General features: G+C 46.5%; 1 long non-coding RNA gene across 1 annotated transcript; it reads left to right on the top strand.

Annotated features, from left to right (window-relative positions):
- Positions 1 to 5,053: 5,053 nt before the first annotated feature.
- LOC135913214 (uncharacterized) lies at positions 5,054 to 9,092 on the top strand. The gene is made up of 3 exons (XR_010567906.2): positions 5,054 to 5,386; positions 6,157 to 6,243; positions 8,899 to 9,092. It is a non-coding gene; the product is annotated as an uncharacterized lncRNA (long non-coding RNA).
- The last annotated feature ends 1,727 nt before the right edge of the window (positions 9,093 to 10,819 follow it).

Genomic DNA, 10,819 nt, shown 5'->3' with positions numbered 1-10,819 from the left:
AGACCTAACTAACTTAGGTTCACGTTTGTAGCATGAATATTCAACATTCTGTTGTAGCGTGACCTTCAGTGACCGGCCCTACTGTGCGTGATCAGTACTGTACCCTAACGCTTCTTCCTTCGAAGATGGGAGGTGGCGGGTACAAACACCTTGTAGTGTACATTGTGAACCGGTGATTACGTGCAGGTGATTACGTGAAACGGTGATTACGTGCAGTTTTACTTGGCGTCTCATCGTGCAGAACACAGTCAGCCGCATAGCGAACTAGCCATGGACGTGGTTGATAATTGTGGAGGCTGTTCGACGCGGTGTTCCACGCGGCGTCACTTTAATTCCGGCTGCAGAGTTCTACTTTAGTCTTTAGATTTGTCCTGTTGCTCTCCTTTCCCTTTTCCTTTTTCCTCCCCTCCTTCCTATCTTCCATTTCTGTGTTGCTGTCTCCTCCCTTCAGAAGAGTATGCAGGCATTGTGCCCCTTCCCGTGGCAGTTCCCAGCCTGCTCCTCGCTTTCCCTTTCCTGTTTCCTGTGTATATGTGTTCAAAACAAATAATAAATAATGTGGCCGTGAAATTTTCTGAAAATGTAAGGTTTAGTATGGTGGCAGAAAGGTCGGAAGGAATTGGAACACCGGAAGAGTCGGTTAAGGCAAGGCTGTTGTCAGTCGAAGGAATAATTGCACGCGAAAATTTTTGAACATTAGTGGTAAGCAGTGAAGGGAGAACATGTGATTCGAAGTGCTTTTTGGCGTCTTTGAGCGCGTGCACATATGCGTTTGACGCCGCAGTATACGATGCCCGGCGTTCAATTGTGGGTGAATGCTTTGCAATGCGGTAGAGACGCTTCTTTTTATTTGATAAGCGCTTAATGTGATTATTGTACCAGGGAGAGTTTGTGAGTTGTGATGGTGCGTTGAGGAATGTACTGTTGAGTTAGATGGTTGACTATAACTGTGAACATGTTTCAATTAGTTTGTACACTACGGTGTTCAAGGCCATCAAGGAAAACGCCGATAAAAGAGGATAGTGCATTATTTATGGCCTGATAATTTGCTCTGTAGTATTCTCGTATTATTTTTTTCTTCTTAGTTTTCGGACGGTCTAGTTTAATATCAAACTGCAGAAGCAAGTGGTCACTAATTCTTGACAGTACGTTACAGGCGATATTATATCGGGTTGATTAGTGAAGACTTAATCTAGTGTATTCGCCGTGGTAGCTGTTATTCTATTTGTTTGAGCCGAGATTTGCATTACATGACCTTTGCATTACATGATCTGCCCAGCTCCAGTTCCTTCTCCTAATGTCAATTAGGATATGGGCTATCAACGCTGGCTCTCTGAACCACTCTGCTCTCTTCTTTTCTCTTAACGTTATGCCTGCCATTCTTTGTTCCATCGCTCTTTGCGTGGTCCTTAACTTGTTCTCAAGCTTCTTTGTCAGTCTCCAAGTCTCTGCCCAATATGTCAGCACTGGTAAAATGCACTGATTGTACACCTTCCTTTTCAATGGTAATCGTCTAGTAAGGAGCTGGCAACGCCTGCCGTGAGCGATCCAATCCATTTTTATTCTATGAATTTCCTTCTCATGATCGGGGTTGTGGGGTTTCCGGTTCTCGCGGTGGTTGTGTAAAGCCGTTGCGTTGCGTTGCCGGGGGCTCCGTTTCCCTCTCCTCCTTGCCTGGACGGGGTGGCAGCGGGTCATAAAACACTGTCACTCTGCTGTCATCCCGCCCACGCGAAGGTCAACAGGCTTTCCCCATTGGCCGACATTTTGGCGGGATTCGGGCCCTGCTTGCGTGCACTCCGGGTAAGCGCGCGCAAGACAGGCGCCCGGGGAGACCACATCGGGGCGTCGGAAGGTGCGTACGTGTTCCTCTCTGCCGGCGGCGGCCCCCTTTGTCCGCCGCCGGCCGATGGTTACTTCGGCTCGTCGGGGTCCCGGCCTCGGTGGGCGGCGCGCCCACTCTTCCGTCGTCTCGATGTCCTGAGGCAGCGTCTGCCGATCGTGCCCCCGTCTGTTCGTCTGTCGTTTCTCTCTATTTCCCTTTTCTCTGCTGTGGGGCGCACGATGGCAGGCGCTGACCGAAGGATAGGCAAATTCTTACTGATCGGGTTCTTTGTTCTTTGTTTCTCTCTCTGTCGCGGTGCGCCATTCTAGCGGCCACCGGCGACCATTCGGCCATGGTTTTGTCTAATTAGATTCATATTCGGACGTGACGGCAAAACGTGTGTTTGTATTGAGTCCCAGGTTAATAAATGTTCTTTGTTGCTTCTCGAGAGCTTTCCCTTATGAAAATGAACCATGAGTTTCTGTAGAGGACGTGATGTGTTCCTAAGGTGACATCAGACATGCATAAGAAATGCATCGTCTAATGTTTTTTGGCATCACAAGTACATCAGAGACTCAAATGACAATGCACCTTAAGATTTCTGATGAGAGGAGTATACAGCTTTTTTGTGTTATTGCTAATGTCAAAGTACATCACGTATGAATGTGTACGATGCCAAGGCGTGAAAAATTCTTTGTAATGCGATAGCATTAAATGGCTCATGAGCCGGAAAATCCGGCATTGTCGGCCTGAGCACTCGATGTACAAAGAGGTTACAAACTCTCAACCTTTCATGGGAGTTAAACCCACTACCTTTGGCGGTAATTAAGGCTACGAACCCACGACCTTTGGTGTTGATTAAGATACCGTTAATTAAGACAGTTATTGAAGATATAGTTAATTAATGCACTCGAACGCACGTACCACCCTTAGTGGAAGTCGAAGCATGTTAATTAATATGTTAAATAATGTGACCTGATTATTATGTCGTTAATTAAGACACTCGTACCCACGACCTTTGGTGTTAATGAAGGCGCTGTTAATTAAGGCGTAGTTAAGATACAGTATTTGAGGCACTCGAACCCACGACCTTTGTTAATGATGACGATGCTAATTAAGGCGCAGTTAATTACGACCTAGGAATTAAGTCACTCGAACTCATTACCTTGTGTGGGAATCGAACCCACGAACATTGTTGTTAATGAAGGCGATATTAATTGAGGTAATGTTAATTAATATATAGTCAATTAAGACACTCGAACCCACGATCTTCGGTGTTAATGAAGGCGCTGTTAATTGAACACAGTTAAGATACAGTTATTTGAGACACTCGAACCCACGACTTTTGTTAATGATGATGGTGCTAATTAATGCACTGTTAATTAAGATCTAACAGTCAAGTCACTCGCACCCAGTACCTTGGGTGGGAATCGAACCCACGACCTTTGTTGTTAATGAAGGCGATGTTAATTAAGGTACTGTTAATTAATATAGTCACTTAAGGCACTCGATCCCACGGCCTTAGTTGGTAATGTTTATGTTAATTAAGGCATATTTAATTAATATATTGTTAATGAAAACACTCGAACCCATGATCTTGTGTAGGAGTTGTGCCCACGAACGTTGTCGTTAATGAAGGCGATGCTAATTAATGTACAGCTAATTAAGATATAGTTGATGAAAGCACTCGAACCCATGACTATTGGTGGGAGTCGAACTCATGACCATTGGTGTTAATGAAGACGATGTTAATAAGTAAGGTACCGTTAATTAGGATACAGTTAATTAAGACACTCGGACCCTTGGCTTTTGCTGGGAGTGGTTTTGATTCATCGTTGGGGGCAGTCTAAGAGACAAAAATGAAGAAAACGATATAACACAGCGTGAGCGCCGAGTACTCTGGAAACGCTTCCGATATATCAGGGCTAGGCACAAAACAACGACGTCGTTTTCTTTCCTTTTTAAAGAGCACTGTAAGATTGTGTTACCCCGTTATCACATTTGGTAAACAGTGCCAAACTATAGCGTATGCCTTGTTCTGGGCAGTTTGATTACTCGGATGTGTTACTAGTCTTTAAGTGGCAAACCGACAATTCTGCAGATTGACATGATCATGACATGGAAAACTGCACGTAAAAAATTATGGGGTTTTACGTGCCAAAACCACTTTCTGATTATGAGGCACGCCGTAGTGGAGGACTTCGGAAATTTCGACCACCTGGTGTTCTTAACGTGCACCTAAATCTAAGTACACGGGTGTTTTCGCATTTCGCCCCCATTGAAATGCGGCCGCCGAAGCCGGGATTCGATCCCGCGACCTCGAGCTCAGCAGCCCAACACCACCATAGCCACTGAGCAACCACGACGGGGAAAAAAAGAAAAGAAAAAGAAACTGCGCGTAAGCGGCAGCGTCTATTTGCTGGAACGCACTGTAGTACTTGGTTGCACGCACATCGTATGCCAGCGCACACTTCTGGCATATACCACATAGGACAAATGCACGCTGCCGAGACATGTGGGTTTTTCGAGGAATCTTCGTGGGTAGCACGATCAACACAGAAGGCACGAGCGACAGGAGTGCAACCCGCGCACGTTAAACACGCCAACACGAAAGCAAGATACGGACGACAGGGGTGTAAGCTGCGCCACACGAGCAGATTTGATGATTTCCGACTGACACTGTTGCAACGGGCACTAAAACATCGCACACTGCACATGTGTCGCTCGGAGATCGCGTCAACGATGTCTGAGGCTATATAGTTGATGTGAACGACAGCAGGAAGTTATTTAAATTGAAGTGACGGCGCAGGTAGCACGGGGAGCAGCGAAATGCGTAATTCACGGTTTTTATGAGAGGTAACTGAAGTGAAAATCGTTCGAATAGCGTCACCGCAACGGCTTTCTATAGGGTTAACATTTTCAGATCTCGAAGGCCATGCTTTTGCTGGCTGCAGATAGCCGAAGCGATTCAAATTGAAAATGCGTTATAGAATTTCTTTCTATGCCAAGCTATAGCTTACAATATAGACTTATCTTTGGTTCTCTTTGTCTTGCAACAGCTATGCGCAATTAGGCAGCCGCACAAATCCTCAGATGACGCTAGCCGAGACATTGGCTGGCCCCAACCGACCTGTTCGTGGCGCCACCTACCATCTCGTTTCCTATCCAATCCAATCCAATCAGTCTGTCGCTCTGTTTTCGAGTCGGTCGGGTGTGCGAGCTGCAACGATGTGCTTGTTAGATCGTGTGTTTTTGTGTTTGCTGTAACCAAATGTGACTTAGTTCGCGTGCGCACAAGCGCCACAGACAGCTTGTGTCTCGCTGCAAACTCGCCGTGTGCGTGGCGCGCCAGCGAAATGTGGACCAACGATGTTCATGCTGTCGAGTGCGTTCCCTTTGTCTCTGGTTGTCGTGGAAAGTTGGGTGGACGTCGCGAAGAAATAATGCGTGTTGTTAGCGTGCCACTGCTCGTCCACTATGCACCGGTATGTCTGCTGGGAGTAGCATCGAAGCACTGGCAACTTGGAGGGCGCTTTTCGACCGCGTCGGGCCGTTCAAAAGGTGAGTAACCGTGCTTGCTAACTACACACGTGTTGTGCGTGCTTCTCGTGTGGGCGTAGGGTGCCTTGCGAACGTAGGAAAGAGAACTCCCACGACAACAGTGAGACCTATGCCGATGCTTGCTGGGTGTCAGAGTTTAGTTGCGCGAATTAATTGCCATAATGCAGAATTGAAAATCTTGATAAGCGTTTTCTTCTGATGAGGAAGATTACGTTCAGAAATAATTGTGTTCATCATGCGCGCTTGTGCGTGAGCTCCCGTTTTTCTGCTGAAGTCGCATGATAACGACTCATCTACCTCTTGACCGATTCTTAGTGCTATGACGTTTCCTCGCTTATAAATGATTCGACGTTGTAGATATTCTCTGCTTACAAGGTTTTCGATTTACGAGCAGTATTGGGGGAAAAAAATGTAAGCAATCACAGCGTGCTACTAGTACAGGTTTGTTTTGAAGGGGTGTTGCCATAACTTCGACGTAAGTAAACATTACAAGGGATAGTTACTTAAACTTATGAAAGAAACTCTAGAATCGTTATGTAAACAAACATTCATGTAATGCGCTGCTGCTCCTGCGTGTGAAATTTTGCCTTGTTGAAGGGGTCCCTGTTATCGTGACATTCATCAGTAACTTTGACTTTGTGCTCTGTTGCCACCCTGCACCAGTGCAGGCATTGTTTTCATGACTGTTTTTACATGCTCCTTGCATGTGTTCACTATGTGATCGTCTTACTGTGCCACAGCTATAAGTTAACACAGAATTCTCTTTGTAGTGGTGAAGCCGTGACCCACAACAGTGTCCACATAACCCGTGGCCATGGCTGCAGCAACACGGCGTGTAATCTGGATGGATATGTCAGGTATGCTTTAAGTGTACGTGTTCACAAAAGTAGGATCTCGGTATCATTAGTGGATAAGTGTATCGACATATTACTTAATGCATCTTGCTAAATAGGCTAAATATTTCTGCAACATCATTCCACTTGCTGCTTATTTGTGTTTGTAGATATTATACACACATTATCTTGTTCTGTTAAAACTACACGTCGCATGTCCTGATGTTTAGTATTTTTCTCGCATCAATTGCTTGGCTGCAAGTCCATTTTATTTTTGCCTATTACACAGTATGTTTCTTTATAGCTTGGTTTTATTTGTTTGGAACTGTTTCTTATGCTGTAGCCCATATTTCCCTGTTTTCCTTTCTGCTTATGATACACACATGTGCTGTTTTTGTCCATGTAAGAATTCGAAGTGTAGTGTGTCATATATGTCACAGGTCTAAGCACGCAGTGTGCCTACCATTGTTTAACATTAATATTTACAATTATGTCTGTCTTGTTCTCAGAATAACTGTCACTGGCAAATACACATTTGATGAACTAGAATTTCTTGAAATGAAATAGGAAGGCCAGTATTCATTGTGCTGCAGTTACTTAAGTAGTGAGGTGTTTTCTGGTAAGCTTTCTATTTTTTCTCTCACTTTCTTCTTATTCTTTTCTTTGCAAGCTGCCCTTATTCATGCTGGTAGGCATTGTAGCAGTTGTGAGTGTGTTTACTGCAGCAATGTCACAGCTAGTTTGCACACACTACAGGATGCCAACAGATACCCATCACTGTTTTTGTGCATTTCTGAGAACCAGCTGTGTCCACTCGGCGAAACTTGTAGTGTCCATTTGAATTTACCAATCAGTTCATGTAACATTTCAGGACAAAATTTACGCAGTGAGAGAAGGGAGACTATGCAACATGACCTTGGCTAACAACTGACTGTTTAAGTTGTTGGAAGGACTAACAAAAATAGCACTGGATGTGCACTTGTGTTGTGCGCCAGTTAATTTGAGAGGGATGGCAGATGTTATAATTCAAAGGCATAACATCATGGTAAATGGTGTCTGCATAAAAAGAAGTAAATAGGCACAGACTAATTTCTATCCCTTGTAATCTACAAAGGATGCCTTTCTTCATGCATTGATAATGGGGGCTGGCTCACACTTATTGTTATTTATGTGGTGCGCCTGACTGATTTCTCTTGCCAATTTTCAGCCATGGGTGAAAACAGATAAACAATCCTAATCTGGCCTGAAGCCCCATTGCAGATATGTGTGGCCAAGTCGGACGAGCATACTGGTCTTTTGAATGAAATATGGTGATCTCACAGGTACATATTTAGGCACCAGCCAGTCTGCGCTATGTACATTTGACCACATGTGAAAGGAATACAGCACAGTGCCTCTGACACGCACTGGACAAATTTGGTGCTACCTTTAACCAAGCAAGCCTCGCTTGCCTCCTTGCATTTCTCGATTCAATTTTCAATTCAATCAGTTCATGTAACTTTTCAGGACAAAATTTGCGCAGCGAGGGAAGGGAGACCATACAACATGACTGTTGTGCATATGCTGCCTAATTTATTTTTGCTGAATATATACGTGCATTGCAGTCCACAAGTGAATTGACAAAGGCACCCAGGCATTGGAGGCTTGCTTAGTTAAAAATACCCAAAATTTGTCTCGTATCTTTCAGGGTTAATGTAGGCTACTCTTTTGATCACGTGCAGATTTGGTCCAATGTACATCGGGCACGCTGACTAGCCGGTGCCTCAGCATGCGCCTAGGAGAGCACCATAATTCACTCAAAGGACCAGTGTGCTCGTCTTATTTGACCATGCATTGACACGACAAGCTGTGCACTGGATTTAGCTTGTTTATCTGTTTCGTTCGCCTATGGCAACCGACTGATACAACAAAATCAGTGAAGAATACCACAGCCAAAAATGGGACGTGTGTCAGTCGACGCTCATTATGATTGCATGACAAAGAGGAATACTCTCTAATGACGTGGCATAGCAACCACCATGCTTATTTATTAAATTATTTTTATGCAAGCTTGTTTGTCATGCTTCTACGCATTTGTTTTTCAACTTGTGCCCTCCCTCTGAAAGCAGTGCTCGGGTGTAAATGATAAAAAACCGCAGACATGGTGTGGTGTATTTCTTGAATGGGATATATGCCATCATTCAGGAGGCCAACACATGCATGACATAGTAGGCTTGGAATGTATGAGAACTGTGCCCGTAGCTGATGCAAATATTCTATAACGACTGGCACTTGGATGTCTCTGGGATGCATTGAGTTGCCCATACACAAACACTCCTACGCTCATTTCCATGCCAAGTAATTAGTGAGAATTTCTCATTCACGCTAGCAATCCACAGACACTGCTGTCCTTTGTCAAGTGGAAACCGATATAGCTGAAGTAGTTCACGACATGTACACACGCCACAGCTGATCCATGTTGCACATTTGTTCAGCCAAGAGCAGTTTCTGCTTGCTGTAGTTACTGCTGCACCCAAAGGCCACACAGTGGTTCCTCAACTTTGTGTGAACCGACACCACATAAATTTTTCGCAGAACTAGCTATAACGTCTCCAGACCGTTCTGCAGCAAGTGATACAGCGTGTATTTCTGTGGTTGATTGCCAAGTTTTGTTAATTATCTGTCCTTTCTACCATGCAGGGTACACGTGCACTTACTTCAAGATGACGACACTCCACCTCAAGAACAGCCTCTCCTCAGTGATAAGTAGCGAGATTAAATGAAAGGGAGATATCACATCCGTAACCTGGCTGATACTGTGTTTTCCTTTCATTTAACCTCCTTCTGCATTTAAGGAAGCATTGATATGCCCAATAAATGTTTTTGTTAAATTTCTTGCGTTGAGTAATGTCTAACATGCAGCATATGTAGGGCCCATGTACATGTCAGAAGTGCTGCATCTTCACTGGACATACATGCATACAGGCTGCATATATATAGCACCAAAGATAGTCACGCACAGGTAACATATTTAAATAAGGTCTGACTGCCATTGGGACACATGAGAAAATGTTACCACACGTGGTGGCCAATTTTGTTATAGGAGTAATACGAGCACCGGCAGTCTAATGTATAAGCTCATTAGAGATTCGCTAGGAAGACGTGAGAAAGTCACAAGAAAACTGCTTTGGAGCGCACATTAGGAAGACATTTCATGCTCACAAGAAAAGCACTCGTCAAGAGTTCTACAGAAAGACGGTGGCCAATATGTTATAGAATGACATTAGGAATACATCAGAAAATTCCAAAGAAACTCATCAGAAAGTCTAATGGCTGTGATGTCAAAACTCGTCAGACTTTCATGTGAAACTCATCTCATATTTTCATAAGGGTTGCCTAGGGTCTCCCTTGCTGCGCGCGCGCGGTCTCGCCTTCCCCTAAGCTGTGGGGCCGGCGGGGCGCGTACGCGCGCAGCTGCGCGTCGGCACACGGAGCGGGCCAGGGCAGGCGCGGGCGCGCGGTGCCCTGCACGCGTGGCTGTTCGGAGTGCTCGAACCCGCGGTGGTCGTCCGGCGCGCGCGGAATCGGAGCGTGCGCGCCGTGAGCGTCGCGGGTGAAGACCACAAAATGGCGCCCAACGTGGGGCCAGGGGCGTAATCAGCCTCTGGCCGCCGAGATGCTGCAGTCGTCATCGATTGTGGAGACCATGCGGGGCCGGAGGTCTCGCTGATTCGTACCGGGAGGGCCGACCTTTCCGTCCTTCCATCTGCTCAACGATTCGGTGAGTCTGACGGATTTTCGTGGGTCTCTAGCATCATTACCATTCTGGCGGCTGCTAATTGCGCGGACTGCTCGGGTACAGTGCCTCTAAGGCCGGCTAACTCTGCGGAAAATCGCGGTTTTGCTATTGTTGGCGCGGCTCAGTGGCTTGCCCGGCAGTTCTCAGTTGATGCGCGCCTTTCCTCGCAAAATTCAAGCCGTGATAGCTGACGCACTATTAATATGCCCTCTGTCACCTATAGGAAGTCCGGTTAGTGGTGGTGCCTTCTGCACCACCAATTGAGGGCAAAGCTGGCAGCGCATAGCCGAGCGGAGACAAAGGCCACGAAACAGGCCCGCTCCGCGAAGAGGCAAGCGCCGCGGACATCCCTCCGTCGCGCGCGCAGAAGGGGACGCTCCCCTGCTACCCCGCGGCGATGACGGGGAGGACAGCCCGGGTGGAAAGCCAGCCGGGGGAACGAAAACCCGCCACCCCCACCAAAGGGTGTCGGAATCGTCTTGTATTTTTTTTTAAACGGCCCGAAGAGCGCCGAAGGGACCACAGAGTGACCCGTTTGTAAATAATTGTAAATAGTTCTTCGACGGCCTCAGGGAGGCGGAGCGCCGGAACGTGGCTGGTATTGCACAGGCGCGGGCGCCGTAGCGTTGCTTGTGTTGCAACGGGCGCGCGGGGCCGGATACAGCGTGTGTCGCTGTTGGCCCGGGTGGGTTCACTCTGCGGGGTCACAACGAGCTCGGCCGATGAATATCGCGTGCCACCGGCTGAAACTGCAATGTAAAAGCTGTGTTCAAGGTGGTAACCCCCGGAGCCGGAGAAACGCAATTTAGCACCACTCCGGCA

The sequence above is a fragment of the Dermacentor albipictus genome, chromosome 2 (genome assembly GCF_038994185.2).
Source record: "Dermacentor albipictus isolate Rhodes 1998 colony chromosome 2, USDA_Dalb.pri_finalv2, whole genome shotgun sequence".
NCBI lineage: Eukaryota > Metazoa > Arthropoda > Arachnida > Ixodida > Ixodidae > Dermacentor > Dermacentor albipictus.
This window is presented reverse-complemented; position numbering and strand designations above follow the sequence as displayed.